Source organism: Bombina bombina, chromosome 6 (assembly GCF_027579735.1).
Source record: "Bombina bombina isolate aBomBom1 chromosome 6, aBomBom1.pri, whole genome shotgun sequence".
In the NCBI taxonomy this organism is placed as follows: Eukaryota; Metazoa; Chordata; class Amphibia; order Anura; family Bombinatoridae; genus Bombina; species Bombina bombina.
The window spans coordinates 714,190,783-714,209,775 of NC_069504.1; the positions used below are offsets into that span (position 1 = coordinate 714,190,783).

General features: G+C 36.9%; 1 protein-coding gene and 1 long non-coding RNA gene across 2 annotated transcripts in view; one reads left to right on the top strand and one right to left on the bottom strand.

Annotated features, from left to right (window-relative positions):
* The window catches only part of LOC128663525 (potassium channel subfamily T member 2-like), a 772,127-nt gene that overhangs the window by 572,488 nt on the left and 180,646 nt on the right, over window positions 1–18,993 (top strand). The window lies entirely within an intron of this gene.
* Window positions 5,077–18,993, bottom strand: part of LOC128663526 (uncharacterized) — a 77,170-nt gene continuing 63,253 nt past the window's right edge. The window contains exons 2-4 of the long non-coding RNA XR_008402875.1: window positions 5,742–5,807; window positions 5,196–5,389; window positions 5,077–5,116 (exon numbers count right to left, since the gene is read on the bottom strand). This is a non-coding gene — a long non-coding RNA (uncharacterized LOC128663526). The remainder of the gene's footprint in view (window positions 5,117–5,195; window positions 5,390–5,741; window positions 5,808–18,993) is intronic.

Here is an 18,993-nt window from a genome sequence, read left to right on the forward strand (position 1 = left end):
CGGCTGAAATTTCTTTGCACAAAAGGCAATCCCCAACCTGTACTTGATTGTGCAAAAGGAAGTAACCTTACCATGGGTCCCAGACCGCACGTCTTGTAATTCTCTGTCTGGGAAATTATATATCTATCAAATCTATCTATTTATCTATCAAATCTATCTAACTATCAATCGTATCTATCAAATGTATATTGCATCTATTGATCTATGTAATCTATGTATCTATCTATCAAATCTATCTATCTCGTGGCCAGACGGTTTTGTGACAGCCACTTGTGTTTCGGCCAAATGTCCGTTGGCCAAATGTCCGTCGGCTAAAAGTCCGGCCACGATTGCATGCGCAGTGCCCCAAATTTGAAGTAGGAGGACCGACCAAGCATCTTTTTCCATCTCCCGGTTCCTAAAATCCATGCCATATACACATCCCCTGATAGGGGACACCGCAGTGGAAGGTACCCGGCCGAAATTTCTTGCACAAAAGGCAATCCCCAACCTGTACTCGATTGTGCAAAAGGAAGTAACCTTACCATGGGTCCCAGACCGCACGTCTTGTAATTCTCTGTCTGGGAAATTATATATTTATCAAATCTATCTATTTATCTATCAAATCTATCTAACTATCAATCGTATCTATCAAATGTATATTGCATCTTTTGATCTATGTATCTATCTATCAAATCTATCTATCTCGTGGTCTATCTCGTGGCCGGACTGTTTTGTGACAGCCACTTGTGTTTCGGCCAAATGTCCGTCGGCTAAAAGTCCGGCCACGATTGCACGCGCAGTGCCCCAAATTTGAAGTAGGAGGACCGACCAAGCATCTTTTTCCATCTCCCGGTTCCTAAAATCCATGCCATATACACCTCCCCCGATAGGGGGAGTAACAGGTATTAAACTGATCAGAATAGTACTACTTAACACACCACTCATATCTGGTGCCACAGTAGATTGCACGCGCAGTGCCCCAAATTTGAAGTAGGAGGACCGACCAAGCATCTTTTTCCATCTCCCGGTTCCTAAAATCCATGCCATATACACCTCCCCTGGCGCCGCAACTGCCTCTGGGAACCTTACCATGGGTCCCAGACCGCACGTCTTGTAATTCTCTGTCTGGGAAATTATATATCTATCAAATCTATCTATTTATCTATCAAATCTATCTAACTATCAATCGTATCTATCAAATGTATATTGCATCTATTGATCTATGTAATCTATGTATCTATCAAATCTATCTATCTCGTGGCCGGACTGTTTTGTGACAGCCACTTGTGTTTCGGCCAAATGTCCGTCGGCCAAATGGCCGTCGGCTAAAAGTCTGGCCACGATTGCACGCGCAGTGCCCCAAATTTGAAGTAGGAGGACCGACCAAGCATCTTTTTCCATCTCCCGGTTCCTAAAATCCATGCTATATACACCTCCCCCGATAGGGGGAGTAACAGGTATTAAACTGATCAGAATAGTACTACTTAACAGACCACTCATATCTGGTGCCACAGTAGATTGCACGCGCAGTGCCCCAAATTTGAAGTAGGAGGACCGACCAAGCATCTTTTTCCATCTCCCGGTTCCTAAAATCCATGCCATATACACCTCCCCTGGCGCCGCAACTGCCTCTGGGAACCATACCATGGGTCCCAGACCGCACGTCTTGTAATTCTCTGTCTGGGAAATTATATATCTATCAAATCTATCTATCGTATCTATCAAATGTATATTGCATCTATTGATCTATCTATCTAATCTATGTATCTATGTATCTATCAAATCTATCTATCTCGTGGTTGTGCAAATGGACTGTTTGCAGTTGTTTGCGGTGCGTTAAACGGGGAGTTTGGTCTGTCACTGTGAAGCGGGCATAACCCTTACACTACCTGATCGATACAACATCATACCTGATGTTTTAAAGCACGTTATTCCAAACAATTTAGGAACGTTAGGTGATTTATGCCCTTTATGGCTTAAAAACAGACTCGGCATCAACTATGTAATTTTCCGTGGGAGTTTTGCCATGGATCCCCCTCCGGCATGCCACAGTCCAGGTGTTAGTCTTCTTGAAACAACTTTTCCATCACTATTGTGGCCAGAAAGAGTCCCTGTGGGTTTTAAAATTCGCCTGCCTATTGAAGTCAATGGCGGTTCGCCCGTTCGCAAACAGTTGCGGAAGTTCGAGTCCGCCGTTCGCAAATGGAAAATTTTAAGTTTGCGACATCACTATTTGTAACTCATGGGACTGTTATGCGGATATGTGTGACGCAGATGTAATATACGTGATCCATTAAATATTAATATATTAATTCTACATTTTTATTTTGTGAAATATAATCCAGTCACATTAGTAAATGTTTTACACATTTTGATGTTTAATATCGATCAGGTTCTTTAATACAAATAATTTTTATTAATACAAATTGAACATTGTATGTATTTATTGTTTATTAAATAATTTTTGTGACTTATTGTGAAGTACTGACATTGCTCTATTAAATGTATTTATAATGCACATCGATTGTGTGCTATTGCGTGACATTAGAATCTAATTTTTAAAGATGCAAATCTTGTGTTGCAAGATACGTTTCCCACGTTAGATTTCTGAAATGCGTAATTTCTGGTTATAATGTCCGGAACTTGGATAATCTGTTTATTAATGTTAAAATACATGTTTGTTTATTATTAGTAAATAAACCTCAAGCTTGTATTTGTCTGAACTGCTCACATATGTTATTGGGCAATGGTGTCTTTATTTTTAAAGGGACATTACACCCAAATATTTTCTTAAAATGATCCGGAGAGAGAATACATTTATATAAATTAAAATGTAACTATCAATTTAGATTATTCTTTAGATATCCTTAACAGAAGAAACTGAAATGCACATGGTTGAGCCAATTACACAAGGCATCTCTGTGCTTCCACCAATCTTCAGCTACTGAGCATATCTAGATATGGTTGTAAATGAAATAATATCAAAAGAATTAATTAAAATCGATGATAGAATTAAATGTTAATGTTTACAATTATATTTTATTTATGAATCCAGAAAGAAGCGCTTTTTAATTACCGTCCCTTTCATGAGCTATGCAATCTTGAACTTGATCTAAATACATCTGTCTAAACATTGTAAATATGCATTGTTGGCCACCCACAATTAAGTAGATATTTCCCAGTAATGCTTTGCTGATCATAAACCTATGCATCTCCCTTTCTCAAACTTAGTATAACATGAGAATAAAGCAAATTTGTATTACCTTCTGTATTGTTTGCCCCACTCTGAATGAAATATCTTCTAATGGCTGTATTTATACAGCTTTACCTTAAAGGGACATTAGGCTATATGTTCTTTACTGATTTAGATGGATAATACAATGTTAAAACAACAACATATTTAGTTTGATTATCTCATTAGCTTTTTTCGCTTGATATTCTTGCCTGAAAACCATATCTAGATAGGCTCTGTTGGTGCTGATTGGTGGTTGCACATAGATGCCTTATGTCATTGTCTATCCCATGTGTATTGCTATTTCTTTAATAAAGGATATCTAAAGACTGAATATAATTAGATAATAAAAGTACATTTAAATGTTGTTTTAAAAGATTTGTATTATCTCTGATTCACTAAATGAAATATTTTTGGAATGTCCCTTTAAGGACAAAACCATTAGCAATATGTGGAGTTAACATTGTAGAAATAAACTAAAGGGGAATGAACATACATATAGATATGTGATATCTATCCAACAGGTAAGGAGTATAATTGCTAGAAATTATCGTTGGATATATCTATAGTTAACTGACCCTTCAAATGACTCCACTAGAGCTGAAAAGGAATCAATATGGCATACAATAACTAGCTTGGTATAAATATGAAATTAACTTACTTTTCATTTACAGATAATTTCAAACATATTACCTAAAAAATAATTAAAGCTGAATAACCTATATTTAGTGTAATAATGTTTTTTGATACCTAAGGAATATTACAGATATTAGAATGTAAATCTAACACTCATCTACACTGTCACTTTAATGTAAGTTAAACACTTTCATTTATTAAAAGTGAAATGAACAAAGTTGTTCTGTATAATTTAGACTACATATCCTCGTCATAAACATTTTATGATTTTAACATCTATAAATCACACAATAAAAGCATAGATAGATGTATTTAACTCCAAATTAAATTTTGTAAGATACTCGACTTTAACATTATCTGAATAAGCTGTGTTGATATTTTTCATTCAATACATTAACAAAAATTTGTATTTTTGATATCAGGCATGTGCTTGTCAAATAGATGACTTTAACAGTCATGGGAGTAATATTTTGTTTACTTGTCAGAATATTAGATGGATATATTTCTTCTAATCTTACTGTGAGAGATATGTTTCTAAGAATATGTATTTTAAAAAAGTAAATAGAAGATATAGTATGAAAATAAATTTATTGAGAAGAAAAAACAAACAAAAAAAAAGGTAATTCATCACAGATAAAACTCTGAAAAAGAAAGAAAAATATTAAAAACATTAGTCATTTAGGTTATTTCATGAACACATGTCTTAAAATATTAATTAAATCTAATAATTGTTAAATCATCTTGTGTATATGCTCTAACATGCATTTTTTTGTCTTGATATTAAAAACAGGTTCATACATGAAATCTATATCTATCCATAATTTGAAATTAATACCATTATATTGTCTAATCAATCTTAGAATTAAGCATTATCATTTTAAATTAGACAAAATAATGCATATCACATTTTAAAAATATATTTATATTGTATGAGGAACATAATTGAATGTAATATTTCATGTCCCTTCAAATAATATACCTCTATATTAACTATAAAATGTATCACTTTGTCTGATTGGTCAGAATGTGAGTCCTCTCTAGCACAAAGTAGGTGTAATGTATCTAAAATAAACATATTCTAATATAGGACATGTATCTATTCCTAATTCTTTTAACATTCTTTCTCCTGTGATTCTTAAATAGCATGCATTGTGCAAACTAACCTGGATGTATGGTCTTTGAAAGGCAATTATCTTCAAAATAACAGTTTATCTTCATTAGGTGTCTTATTCTTCATTTTCAAAATAGAGGATTGTGAAATACCATCTAAAAAAAATAAAAAAAATCTAAGTGTCTCCAATAGGATGCATCCACAGCCTTAGTCCATAAAATTGTTGCCATTTACCATGTGAACATGTCTTTGTATGGTTTTCAAGGTCAGCACATTTGAAAGACAATGCCAGACATGATCACATTGGTATTCATCACTTTAAATCTAGGATTCTTCACTTTCAGTCTGGGATACTTCATTTTCAGTCTGGGATTCTTCACTTTCAGTCTTGAATTCTTCACTTTCAGTCTTTAGATGAAGTCATCTCCCTAATGGCAGAAAAAGTGAAAATAAAATAATTAATAGAAGTGTGTGAATTAGTTCTGCACCCCCCCCCATTTCTGAAACTATTTATATCACTAGCTTACTAAGCCTGTGTCGAATCTTGTGTTATGTTCTATCAATCAAGTGTGAAGATGAGTTATACATTGTGCAGACCTAACCTCTGATGTGTGACTTTGAATATGACTTTGAAGCATATAGTCTTGCTAGAGAATCCCTTTCTGAGTATCCAACAATCTAGTAATGTGTAAACTAAATACTACTTTTTAAAATGTATGCCATATGATGACTGATTGTGCAAAATTCCCGCCAGCCAGTCCATACATTATTTATACTTACCAGCTGATGTTGTCTTTAAAAACCAGGTGGTGAAGTCGTTACAGGACCCAATGCCAGAAGCATCACCTATAATAATCAAAAAAAATTTTATAATCATTTGATGAACAATCATAACATGTTTGCACAATTCTCTACTTCTCATTTCCCTAGAATTCACACATATTCGCAATACTCCTATCTAACTTCTATTATTTACTGTCTGAAGTGGCGGTTGATAATGTTTGCTCTGACATTGAGCCCCTCGTCCCGGAATGGCCCAACTAGAACAGGGTCGTCCTCCTCATCTTGGAGGAGGCGTTGGGGTGCCTGGACGGCCTGCAGCATCCCAGCCCGCTGTGCAATGTTATGCAGGACGCTGCAGGCTATAACGATCTTCGCCACCTTACTAGGGCTGTATTGGAGGGCTCCTCCAGACCTGTCCAGGCATCTTAGTCTCATTTTGAGGAGCCCAAACATTCTCTCCACTACAGCCCTAGTCCGCTTGTGCTCCCTATTATAGCGCCCCTGGGCCTCGTCGGTGGGGTTACGCAATGGCGTAACTAATGAGCCAAGGCCGGCTCATGTAACCAGAATCACCTATAAATAATGAACATAACAAAATGACAAATATTAAAAATTTAGTTAAAATAATTATATTAAAATACAATTCATTTGTGTACTCGAAAATCCCCTAAAATAAACATTTTCCTTAAAAAATAATTATATGTTTAAATCGCATTCTCTATCTGCCCATTTAAGCTAAGACTTGCTACCTATGCGTATGTGGCATAAAGCAGACATTTGCTAAAAGAGAAAGAAATGGTTAAATTGCATCCTAGAGCTGCCCATTTAAGCTAAGACATGCTACATATCTGTTTGGAGCTAAAACTAGACATTTGCGGAAAGAGACAATGACATGGTTAAAGCACATTCTATAAATGCCCATTTAAGCTAAGACATGCTACATATCTGTTTGGAGCTAAAACTAGACATTTGCGGAAAGAGACAATGACATGGTTAAAGCACATTCTATAAATGCCCATTTAAGCTAAGACATGCTACATATCTGTTTTGAGCTAAAACTAGACATTTGCGGAAAGAGACAATGACATGGTTAAAGCGCATTTTATAAATACCCATTTAAGCTAAGACATGCTACTTATGCGTATGTGGCATAAAGCAGACATTTGCTAAAAGAGAAAGAAATGTTTAAATGGCATCCTAGAGCTGCCCATTTAAGTTAAGACATGCTACATATCTGTTTGGAGCTAAAACTAGACATTTGCGGAAAGAGACAATAACATGGTTAAAGCGCATTCTATAAATGCCCATTTAAGCTACGACATGCTACATATCTGTTTGGAGCTAAAACTAGACATTTGCGGAAAGAGACAATGACATGGTTAAAGCACATTCTATAAATGCCCATTTAAGCTAAGACATGCTACATATCTGTTTTTAGCTAAAACTAGACATTTGCGGAAAGAGACAATGACATGGTTAAAGCGCATTCTATAAATACCCATTTAAGCTAAGACATGCTACCTATGCGTATTTGGCATAAAGCAGGCATTTGCTAAAAGAGAAATAAATGGTTAAATTGCATCCTAGAGCTGCCCATTTAAGCTAAGACATGCTACATATCTGTTTGGAGCTAAAACTAGACATTTGCGGAAAGAGACAATGACATGGATAAAGCGCATTCTATAAATGCCCATTTAAGTTAAGACATGCTACATATCTGTTTGGAGCTAAAACTAGACATTTGCGGAAAGAGACAATGACATGGTTAAAGCGCATTCTATAAATGCCCATTTAAGCTAAGACATGCTACATATCTGTTTGGAACTAAAACTAGACATTTGCGGAAAGAGACAATGACATGGTTAAAGTGCATTCTATAAATGCCCATTTAAGCTAAGACATGCTACATATCTGTTTGGAGCTAAAACTAGACATTTGCGGAAAGAGACAATGACATGGTTAAAGCGCATTCTATAAATACCCATTTAAGCTAAGACATGCTACCTATGCATATTTGGCATAAAGCAGACATTTGCTAAAAGAGAAAGAAATGGTTAAATTGCATCCTAGAGCTGCCCATTTAAGCTAAGACATGCTACATGCTACATGGCCAATCCAAACAGACTTATCCCTACATAAGGGCGAAAATGAATGGCGGCTCCGCCTTTGATAAAGCACAATTAATGTGCGAAACATGTCAGGGAGTTGTTGTTGGAGGACTTGGGATCCTCAATTTTAAAATAAAGTGGCGTCTCTATCCTAAATAACTTACTTTATATATATTCGTTTCCCAGATAAGAATGGGTGGATTGTGCAGCCCTATACTATAACACAGGGTTGGGTAGAAATTTAAAGGGACAGTCTACACCAGAATTTTTATTGTTTTAAAAGATAGACAATCCCTTTATTACCCATTTCCCAGTTTTGCATAACCAACACAGTTATAATAATATACTTTTAACCTCTGTGATTATCTTGTATCTAATCCTCTGCAAACTGCCCCTTTTTTCAGTTCTTTTGACAGACTTGCAGTCTAGCCAATCAGTGCCTGCTCCCAGATTACTTCACGTGCACGAGCACAGTGTTATCTATATGAAATATGTGAACTAACACCCTCTAGTGGTGAAAAACTGTTAAAATGCAATCTGAAAGAGGTGGGCTTCAAGGTCTAAGAAATTAGCATATGAACCTCCTAGGTTAAGCTTTCAACTAAGAATACCAAGAGAACAAAGCAAAATTGGTGATAAAAGTAAATTGGAAAATTGATTAAAATTACATGCTCTATCTGAATCATGAAAGTTTATTTTGACCTAGACTGTCCCTTTAACGTTTATTGCAGCAGTTACACTGCAGCTTAAGAGGTTCTATTTAATACCATGCACTCTTTGTATACCGTGCACTTTTTGTATATATGGTCAATTGTATTAGGCCATTATACCATTTGTTTATAAGGATAACAATACTAACTATATAACCACTGGCATATGATCATTTACTTAGCAATGCAGTAGGTAAAATAAAAATGTATATACTATTGAGTTGTTTTAAATACTTAGCAATTGAATGGGTTTATGTATATTACCGTAATACCTGTATAACGTTAACTCTTTAGTACTGATACCATCAGTTACTGAAAGACGTTTTCACAAGTTGATGAATTCAAAATCATGACCCACTCAGAGAGCTAACTTTTCATTGAGCAGATATCACTGCAATGTTTAAAGGGCCACTAAACCCAAAATCTTTCTTTCATGATTCAGATAGAGAATAGAAATTTAAACATTACAATTTACTTCCATTATTTATTTTGCTTCATTTTCTAGATATCCTTAGTTGAAGAAAAAGCAATTCACATGGTGAGCCAATCACACGAGGCTTCTATGTGCAGCAACCAATCAGCAGCTAGTGAGCATATCTAGATATGCTTTTCATCAAAGAATATCAAGAGAATAAAACAAATTAGATAATATAAGTAAATTAGAAAGATGTTTATAATTGCATTCTCTTTCTAAATCATAAAAGAGGAAAAATGTGGGTGGCATGTCCCTTTAACTTTGATACACACCTACATAATAAATAATTATTCATACTTGTTGGTTCACAAACATCATAAGTGGTAATCCTAATTTACTGCAAGGGTATTTTACAACTCTAATATTTTTGCAAATCATAACAGTTATTCTAACTGGAGGTGTCATAAATCACATTACAATAATATTTGCACAATGTTAATGCTTTTAACATTGTTACTACTTTGAAATTGTAATTTAACACCTTGCTTGTGGATGAACCTTATAAAAATATTAAGTAAATTAACTATATACCTAGTTGATTATATAGGATAAATATCTATACCATTTGCAATATCTTCATTGTTGCTCATATAATACTCAGTGAATATTACACAATATAAGTCACATTGTTATAGGACTTTTTTTAGGATTTCACTGATTTTTTACACTTTATAATTCATATATAAATTTTTATATAAACTATTCAATTGTTATGCACATTTGGAACAGTTAGAGTTAGATACTGGCACTTTACTTATACAGCAAAATTCACTTAGTTTCGAACCAACTATTTTTTCACATCATCACGTGATCTATAAGACATACAGATATTTCACTTTTATTCACACTTTACTTCATATTAATAGTGCAATAAGCACTGATATTTACCATTTTTATACTAACTTCATTTACACACAAGGATTTTTTATATTTTTTATTACTTTACCCAGATTGCTGTTCTAGCGCCCCTTTCCAAACCCAACACTCTATTTTTCTATAACTTATGGTGCAGTCAGTTGTGAGAAGACTGCACTAGTGAAAGGTGGCTATATCTGGAGTGAGGCACACTGTGCTATACTTCTTTTTACTCTAGTTTTATTAAACTATCAACTGTCGCATTTGTCACATATGATTCAGTTAAGAGTATATAATATGTCAAAAGGAGACTAAGATTACAATATACAACATACTGAGCACAGCAATTGTTATCTAAACTAAAGTTACCATATGGGCATGTTTTGGTCTTGGCACATTATTTGCCATTTAGTAGTTGATACTGATTAGGGGAGAACCATTTAAATTTAACCCCTATAATACTAGTGTAATCCTAATGAAAACATAATCAGTTAACCATACTGATACATATTCTCACAACCAGCTTATTGTAACTGTTTTCATTAGTAATGTATATACAACATATATGAATAGTATTAACGACTAATTTACACTTATATATCATATATTATCAGTATCAATAACTGTATCATACCTATACATTATATATGAACAGTACCTATGACCATAGTATATTTATAATCTGCCTCAGTGCCATTTGAACTGCACTCATGATTGCCTTATATCTATGCTCTGTCTTAGTATTTCTCTGACAACTTATCAGCAATCCTTTTAAGTTGTTGTCCTTATTATATCTAATTATATATATATTTAGTTCCTCTTGGTATATATTGCTAATATCTTTGCAACAGTGTGCTATTACCCCTTGGCACACAGACGGCTAGATTTAGAGTTCGGCGGTAGCCGTGAAAACCAGCGTTAGAGGCTCCTAACGCTGGTTTTAGGCTACCGCCGGTATTTGGAGTCAGTGATTAAAGGGTCTAACGCTCACTTTTCAGCCGCGACTTTTCCATACCGCAGATCCCCTTACGTCAATTGCGTATCCTATCTTTTCAATGGGATCTTTCTAACGCTGGTATTTAGAGTCGTTTCTGAAGTGAGCGTTAGAGCTCTAACGACAAAACTCCAGCCGCCTGAAAAAAGCAGGAGTTAAGAGCTTTCTGGGCTAACGCCGGTTCATAAAGCTCTTAACTACTGTACCCTAAAGTACACTAACACCCATAAACTACCTATGTACCCCTAAACCGAGGTCCCCCCACATCGCCGCCACTCGATGAAATTTTTTTAACCCCTAATCTGCCGACCGCCACCTACGTTATCCTTATGTACCCCTAATCTGCTGCCCCTAACACCGCCGACCCCTATATTATATTTATTAACCCCTAATCTGCCCCCCTCAACGTCGCCGACACCTACCTACACTTATTAACCCCTAATCTGCCGAGCGGACCGCACCGCTACTATAATAAAGTAATTAACCCCTAATCCGCCTCACTAACCCTATCATAAATAGTATTAACCCCTAATCTGCCCTCCCTAACATCGCCGACACCTAACTTCAATTATTAACCCCTAATCTGACGACCGGAGCTCACCGCTACTATAATAAATGGATTAACCCCTAAAGCTAAATCTAACCCTAACACTAACACCCCCTAAGTTAAATATAATTTAAATCTAACGAAATTAATTAACTCTTATTAAATAAATTATTCCTATTTAAAGCTAAATACTTACCTGTAAAATACATCCTAATATAGCTACAATATAAATTATAATTACATTGTAGCTATTTTAGGATTAATATTTATTTTACAGGCAACTTTGTAATTATTTTAACCAGGTACAATAGCTATTAAATAGTTAAGAACTATTTAATAGTTACCTAGTTAAAATAATAACAAATTTACCTGTAAAATAAATCCTAACCTAAGTTATAATTAAACCTAACACTACCCTATCAATAAATTAATTAAATAAACTACCTACAATTACCTACAATTAACCTAACACTACACTATCAATAAATAAATTAAATACAATTGCTACAAATAACTACAATTACATAAACTAACTAAAGTACAAAAAATAAAAAAGAACTAAGTTACAAAAAATAAAAAAATATTTACCAACATTAGAAAAATATTACAACAATTTTAAACTAATTACTCCTAGTCTAAGCCCCCTAATAAAATAACAAAGACCCCCAAAATAAAAAATTCCCTACCCTATTCTAAATTAATAAATGTAAAAGCTCTTTTACCTTACCAGCCCTGAACAGGGCCCTTTGCGGGGCATGCCCCAAGAAAATCAGCTCTTTTGCCTGTAAAAAAAAACATACAATACCCCCCCCCCAACATTACAACCCACCACCCACATACCCCTAATCTAACCCAAACCCCCCTTTAAATAAACCTAACACTAAGCCCCTGAAGATCTTCCTACCTTGTCTTCACCATCCAGGTATCACCGATCCGTCCTGGCATCCGGTGCTGCAGAGGTCCAGAAGAGGCTCCAAAGTCTTCCTCCTATCCGGCAAGAAGAGGACATCCGGACCGGCAAACATCTTCTCCAAGCGGCATCTTCGATCTTCTTCCATCCGGTGCGGAGCGGGTCCATCTTGAAGCAGCCGACGCGGATCCATCCTCTTCTTCCGTTGTCTCCCGACGAATGACGGTTCCTTTAAGGGACGTCATCCAAGATGGCGTCCCTCGAATTCCGATTGGCTGATAGGATTCTATCAGCCAATCGGAATTAAGGTAGGAATATTCTGATTGGCTGATGGAATCAGCCAATCAGAATCAAGTTCAATCCGATTGGCTGATCCAATCAGCCAATCAGATTGAGCTCGCATTCTATTGGCTGTTCCGATCATTATTAGGGGGCTTAGAGTAGGTGTAATTAGTTTAAAATTGTTGTAATATTTTTCTAATGTTGGTAAATATTTTTTTATTTTTTGTAACTTAGTTCTTTTTTATTTTTTGTACTTTAGTTAGTTTATGTAATTGTAGTTATTTGTAGCAATTGTATTTAATTTATTTATTGATAGTGTAGTGTTAGGTTAATTGTAGGTAATTGTAGGTAGTTTATTTAATTAATTTATTGATAGGGTAGTGTTAGGTTTAATTATAACTTAGGTTAGGATTTATTTTACAGGTAATTTTGTTATTATTTTAACTAGGTAACTATTAAATAGTTCTTAACTATTTAATAGCTATTGTACCTGGTTAAAATAATTACCAAGTTGCCTGTAAAATAAATATTAATCCTAAAATAGCTACAATATAATTATAATTTATATTGTAGCTATATTAGGATGTATTTTACAGGTAAGTATTTAGCTTTAAATAGGAATAATTTATTTAATAAGAGTTAATTAATTTCGTTAGATGTAAATTATATTTAATTTAGGGGGGTGTTAGTGTTAGGGTTAGACTTAGCTTTAGGGGTTAATACATTTATTAGAATAGCGATGATCTCCGGTCGTCAGATTAGGGGTTAATAATTGAAGTTAGGTGTCGGCGATGTTAGGGAGGGCAGATTAGGGGTTAATACTATTTATGATAGGGTTAGTGAGGCGGATTAGGGGTTAATAACTTTATTATAGTAGCGCTCAGGTCCGCTCGGCAGATTAGGGGTTAATTATTGTAAGTAGCTGGCAGCGACGTTGTGGGGGGCAGGTTAGGGGTTAATAAATATAATACAGGGGTCGGCGGTGTTAGGGGCAGCAGATTAGGGGTACATAGGGATAATGTAAGTTGCGGCGGTTTACAGAGCGGAAGATTAGGGGTTAATAATATAATGCAGGGGTCAGCGATAGCGGGGGCGGCAGATTAGGGGTTAATACGTGTAAGGGTAGGGGTGTTTAGACTCGGGGTACATGTTAGAGTGTTAGGTGCAGACGTAGGAAGTGTTTCCCCATAGGAAACAATGGGGCTGCGTTAGGAGCTGAACGCTGCTTTTTTGCAGGTGTTAGGTTTTTTTTCAGCTCAAACAGCCCCATTATTTCCTATGGGAGAATCGTGCACGAGCACGTTTTTGAGGCTGGCCGCGTCCGTAAGCAACTCTGGTATCGAGAGTTGCATTTGCGGTAAAAATGCTCTACGCTCCTTTTTTGGAGCCTAATGCAGCATTTGTTTGAACTCTCGATACCAGAGTTAATTTTATGCTGCGGCCAGAAAAAAGCCCGCGGAGCGTTAACAGCCCATCTACCGCCAAACTCCAAATCTAGGCCTAAGATTTCTACTCATATCGGAAATGTTTAATTAGATTATCTATAGGATTGGATATTACCACTTGTTGTTTTTAAGTGTTTGTCTAATTTTTAACTTTTACTTAATAAAATTTGATATTTTAACCGCTAGTTTTCCCCCTTAGTGGGAAATTGTAGTGTTTTTCTAGTTACACTTTGGCTTATAATCATGGACATGGAATTTCTAATTTGGCTAGTATAGAGATGTTGAGTGCTTTTTAGTTACACAACCTTCTGTTGGTTTCGACCTTCTTTTGCATTGTCTCCTAAAGTGTACAGCACCTATTCCACAAGTAATATTATAAGATATTTTTATATTTACTTATAAGTGAGACATCCCTATCTAAGTGGTGCCATTCTCCTTTTTTTTTTTTTCTTTCCCGTTCCCCTTCCATTGATGCTACATATCTGTTTGGAGCTAAAACTAGACATTTGCGGAAAGACAATTAAATGGTTAAATTGCATACTATAGCTGCACATTTTGCACATTACACAAACACAACTGTTTTTTAAGACTACAGTGGCAATTGTCTAACTAATTAACCATGTTGTGCACAAGTACTCACCAACGAGCCACCCAGGGGGAAACTGTCTGCCCTCAAACTGCCGCCACAGGGACGACTGTCTGAGGATGCGGGCATCATGACAAGCCCCGCCGAAATTCGCACACACGTGCATAATCTGCATCCATGCGTCACAAACAAACTGCACGTTGAGACTATGAAAATGTTTGCGATTTCGGAAGGGCAAGTCATGTTCTGGAGCATGCAGCACAATGTGGGTGCAATCTATTGCTCCCAAGACATTGGGCATTCGAGCTATTGCAAAGAATTCCCTCTTCAGGTGCCTCCAATCACCATCATTTTGAGGGAATCCTATGTAATGCTTACTGACTCGTACCATGGCGTCCAGAAAGTTGTCAAAAAACACAGAGAAGGTACCCTGAGGAAGCCCATGCATGTACCCCTCTCCAGATTGAAAACTCCCGGAGGCCAGGACGTGTATGCAACTTAGCATCTTGGTCATACCAGGGATTGCAGTTCGCATTTGTCTACGTGGCTCCATATGAGGGTTAAGAACATCGTAAAGGCCAATGAGCTGTTCGCGATTGAGCTTATACTTGTCATAAACCTCGAAGTCACTCATGTTGTCCAAGGTGGGCCTCACCCTGTGAACACAAGGACCTCTAACCAAACAAGCACTTTGTCTCTCTTGGAGACACCGAGCCCGCCTGATTCTATTGACCACTACTCGTGCAGCAGCACCAGCAGCAGCTAACTGAGGATCATCCATATTTGCCAAGCTAAGCAGCACAAAGCCAAACAGCAGAGCAAACACACAAGGAGTAACAAGGTATGCAAAAACACAAAAGCGATTTGATACAATGTTGATCACAAGGGACGCTTTGGCCATGTTGTTTGGGTGTTTTATAATGCAATTAGTCCAATGGTAGCGAGTTCGTAATGATTGCTGATTGTATACACTTGTTTGTATGTGAGCGGCGCGAATGCTTTCAAAGTGGGCGTTTTTTTTGGAGTTTGCTGAAATGTTGTTTCCCCCCAATGAATCGCAATGTGAAAGTGTAAAACATAACATATACAGTGCATCTTCGTAATGTTTGTTCATATGCGTAATAAATACTTAATAAACGCAATCTTATAGTAAAAAGCACACGTCCACGCATACATGAATGAAAGTGCATACTTGTGTATAATGGCATAGAATCTCATGGATCAATGTTGCTGCAATATTGTTTGTAAACGATAAAGTAACAGCTGACATCTATAATATTGTATATATAAGTGATTGACGAGATGTCAATATTGTACGCGTTCCATTAAAATCGCAATAATAATGACGATCTTCCAGCTGACATCTATAATATTGTATATGTAAGTGATTTGCGAGATGTCAATATTGTACGCGTCCCATTAAAATCGCAATAATAATGAAGATCTTCCGGCTGACATCTCTAATATTGTATATATAAGTGATTGGCGAGATGTCAATATTGTATATATATATATATATATATATATATATATATATAGAGAGAGAGAGAGAGAGAGAGAGAGAGAGAGAGAGAGAGAGAGAGAGAGAGAGAGAGAGAGAGAGATTCATCCTGGAAATTATGGCAGGTAAAGGTGGATTATTAGCACCATCAGGATTCATGGCCTTTGCGTAATGTCAGGGTGCCAGGAATCAGACTTATACGAGAAGTGCAAAAATAATCACACCTTTATTAATAGCAAAAAAATAATAAAAAGTCCACAAGTTAAATAACAAGCCAGGAGTCAAAACCAGAGCTGGTAGTCAGACGAGCCGAGTCAGGAACAAGGAAAACAGCAGAGTCAGGAACAAGCCAGGGATCAGGAACCAGGAAGGACCTCAGGTACTCTCACAAACAGGTCTGAGACAATGCAAAGGCAAAGCATACTGAACAGAGGCCCTTTAAATAATAAGTGATGACATCACAATTCTGAGACTGCATCCTGTCTCACATGGATGATGCACACCAGTCTGGCCATAAAAGGAAGTGCAGGAATTGAGCAGCATCCCCCACAATGCACCATAGTCAGGAAGAGAGGTGAGTAAAATGGCTGCCAGCAGCACATGGCAAACAACAGGGAAAAAACCCTGACACAATCACAGCCTATCTCGGAGAAGGCGCGGATTTGGGGCAAACAGCTGTTAGGAAGCTGAAGAGACGGACGGCTCCAGTATCGGCGGACTACAAAAGTTAAAACTACTAAATACGGAAGCTACTTCAAACACTTTATGGACCAACAACAAAGGTCTAAAGCAGAGCTTTCCAAACTTTTCAAGTTGCTGACACACTTTTTAAACCTACATAATTTCACGACACAGTAATTGAGTTGTACTAACAAACAGGAGGTTAAACTAACCTGTTTTTAGAGATACGGACACATCCTATATAATAAAAGACAAGAGTTTGTCTGAAGCCGTCATGCGCAGTTCAGACAAACTCTTGCCGCGAGGACCCGGCAGCTCAGCTGTAACACAGAGGCGCGCGAGGACCCGGCAGCTCAGCTGTAACACAGAGGCGCGCGAGGACCCGGCAGCTCAGCTGTAACACAGAGGCGCGCGAGGACCCACAGAGGCGCGCGAGGACCCGGCAGCTCAGCTGTAACACAGAGGCGCGCGAGGACCCGGCAGCTCAGCTGTAACACAGAGGCGCGCGAGGAGAGAGAGAGAGAGAGAGAGAGAGAGAGAGAGAGAGAGAGAGAGAGAGAGAGAGAGAAAATAACAACATAACACGGCCCGTGTCAACGGGCTTTAGGACTAGTACATAAATAATATAATAACTAAATGTATTTACAAGTAACAGTATGTATGTGCAAAAATAAAAAAAAAGTTTAATAACACCAATAGCTACTTACTATATTGATAGAATGTTTGAGGTTGATGGGATGAACACAGTTTCTGAATATTTGGTGGAATATTAGATAAAGATACTCGCATTTCCTCATCAAGCATGGGAGCTAGCTGGAAAAAAACAAAACACTTTGACTTCTGCCTTTAACTCAGCGTTTAAGCTGCCACCCTCAGAGCTCTGCGAGTTACACTGACTACAGCCCACACTGCAGGCCCACTCACTGACTATACATGCAGCCACAAGCTGATTGAGGAGACTACACGTGCATTCGAGAGCCAATGTGCCGCCAAAGCCGCCAATGGGAATAGTTTCAGTTCCCACTGAGCTGCGGCAATAGGTTAAGTGTTTGACAAATATGTTCAAAAATTAGGAGCCAGTAAGAATATTTAGGAGCCAGGCATATTTTTAGGAGCCAGACAGTTGGATTTGTATATAGATATATGGAGAATAACCCAAAAAGTTAGGAGCCATGGGGTAAAATTCTAGGAGCCAGTGGCTCCAGGCTCCTGGGTTTGTCAAGCCCTGGTAAGATGATCTGTGACCCACTAGGTATCAATCACGAGTCAACCATGTTAATTGGTAGCAAGCAGGCGGAAAGTCGGAAACAAAAAAACTTTTTTTTTAAAATTACAATTCAAAAAAATTTGTGCTGAAGCAGGGACACACCTACACACTGCTGCCGACACACTAATGTGTCACGACACACAGTTTGGAAAGCACTGGTCTAAAGACTAAAGGTACATTATCTACAAGTGCACTTGTTAGGATTTTGACATAGTGGGACATACTTTATAACGTACAGATGGCTTACTAGGGAATCCCTTTGAATAGCTCAAGAAAAATACTGCCTTGGTTGTTTTTTAAACTGTTGGAGACGGACAGCAAGTACTTTGCTGAAAGAATCTACTGACATTATACAATGCCAAGAATTGCCTATTGATATCTGGGTCTAACAACTAGCTTACTTCAATATTGATTTAGGAGTGTGTCATTAGCGAGACATTATTTGATACATTACTTGCTATACTGTTTAACAATTAGCCAAACTCAATATTAAGTTAAAAGTGTGCCAGCAGTGAGACGCTATTTTATATACTATTAGACATTTGTTATAAAGAATACATTTGTGATTAAGAACACATTTCACAAAAAAGTCGATTCTTATAAATATAGGAACTGTTTTAGAGTTAGTAGGTTGGCCAACCATACAGATTATTTTGGGCTGTTAAACTTTTTTGCATGTTACCCCCTTTTCTTTTTTTAGCCGCTAAAGGCAATAGGATTGCAGTGAGATCACGTAACTACCGCTCTGCTTTTTAAAGTATTAATTTTAAAAATACCGCATTTATTTTAGTTAACAAAATAATTTTTTCAACCGATTTTTTTTTTATATAAACATCTCTCAAATTGTGCTTATCCAGGGAACTATAGAACTGGCTACACATAAAGCTG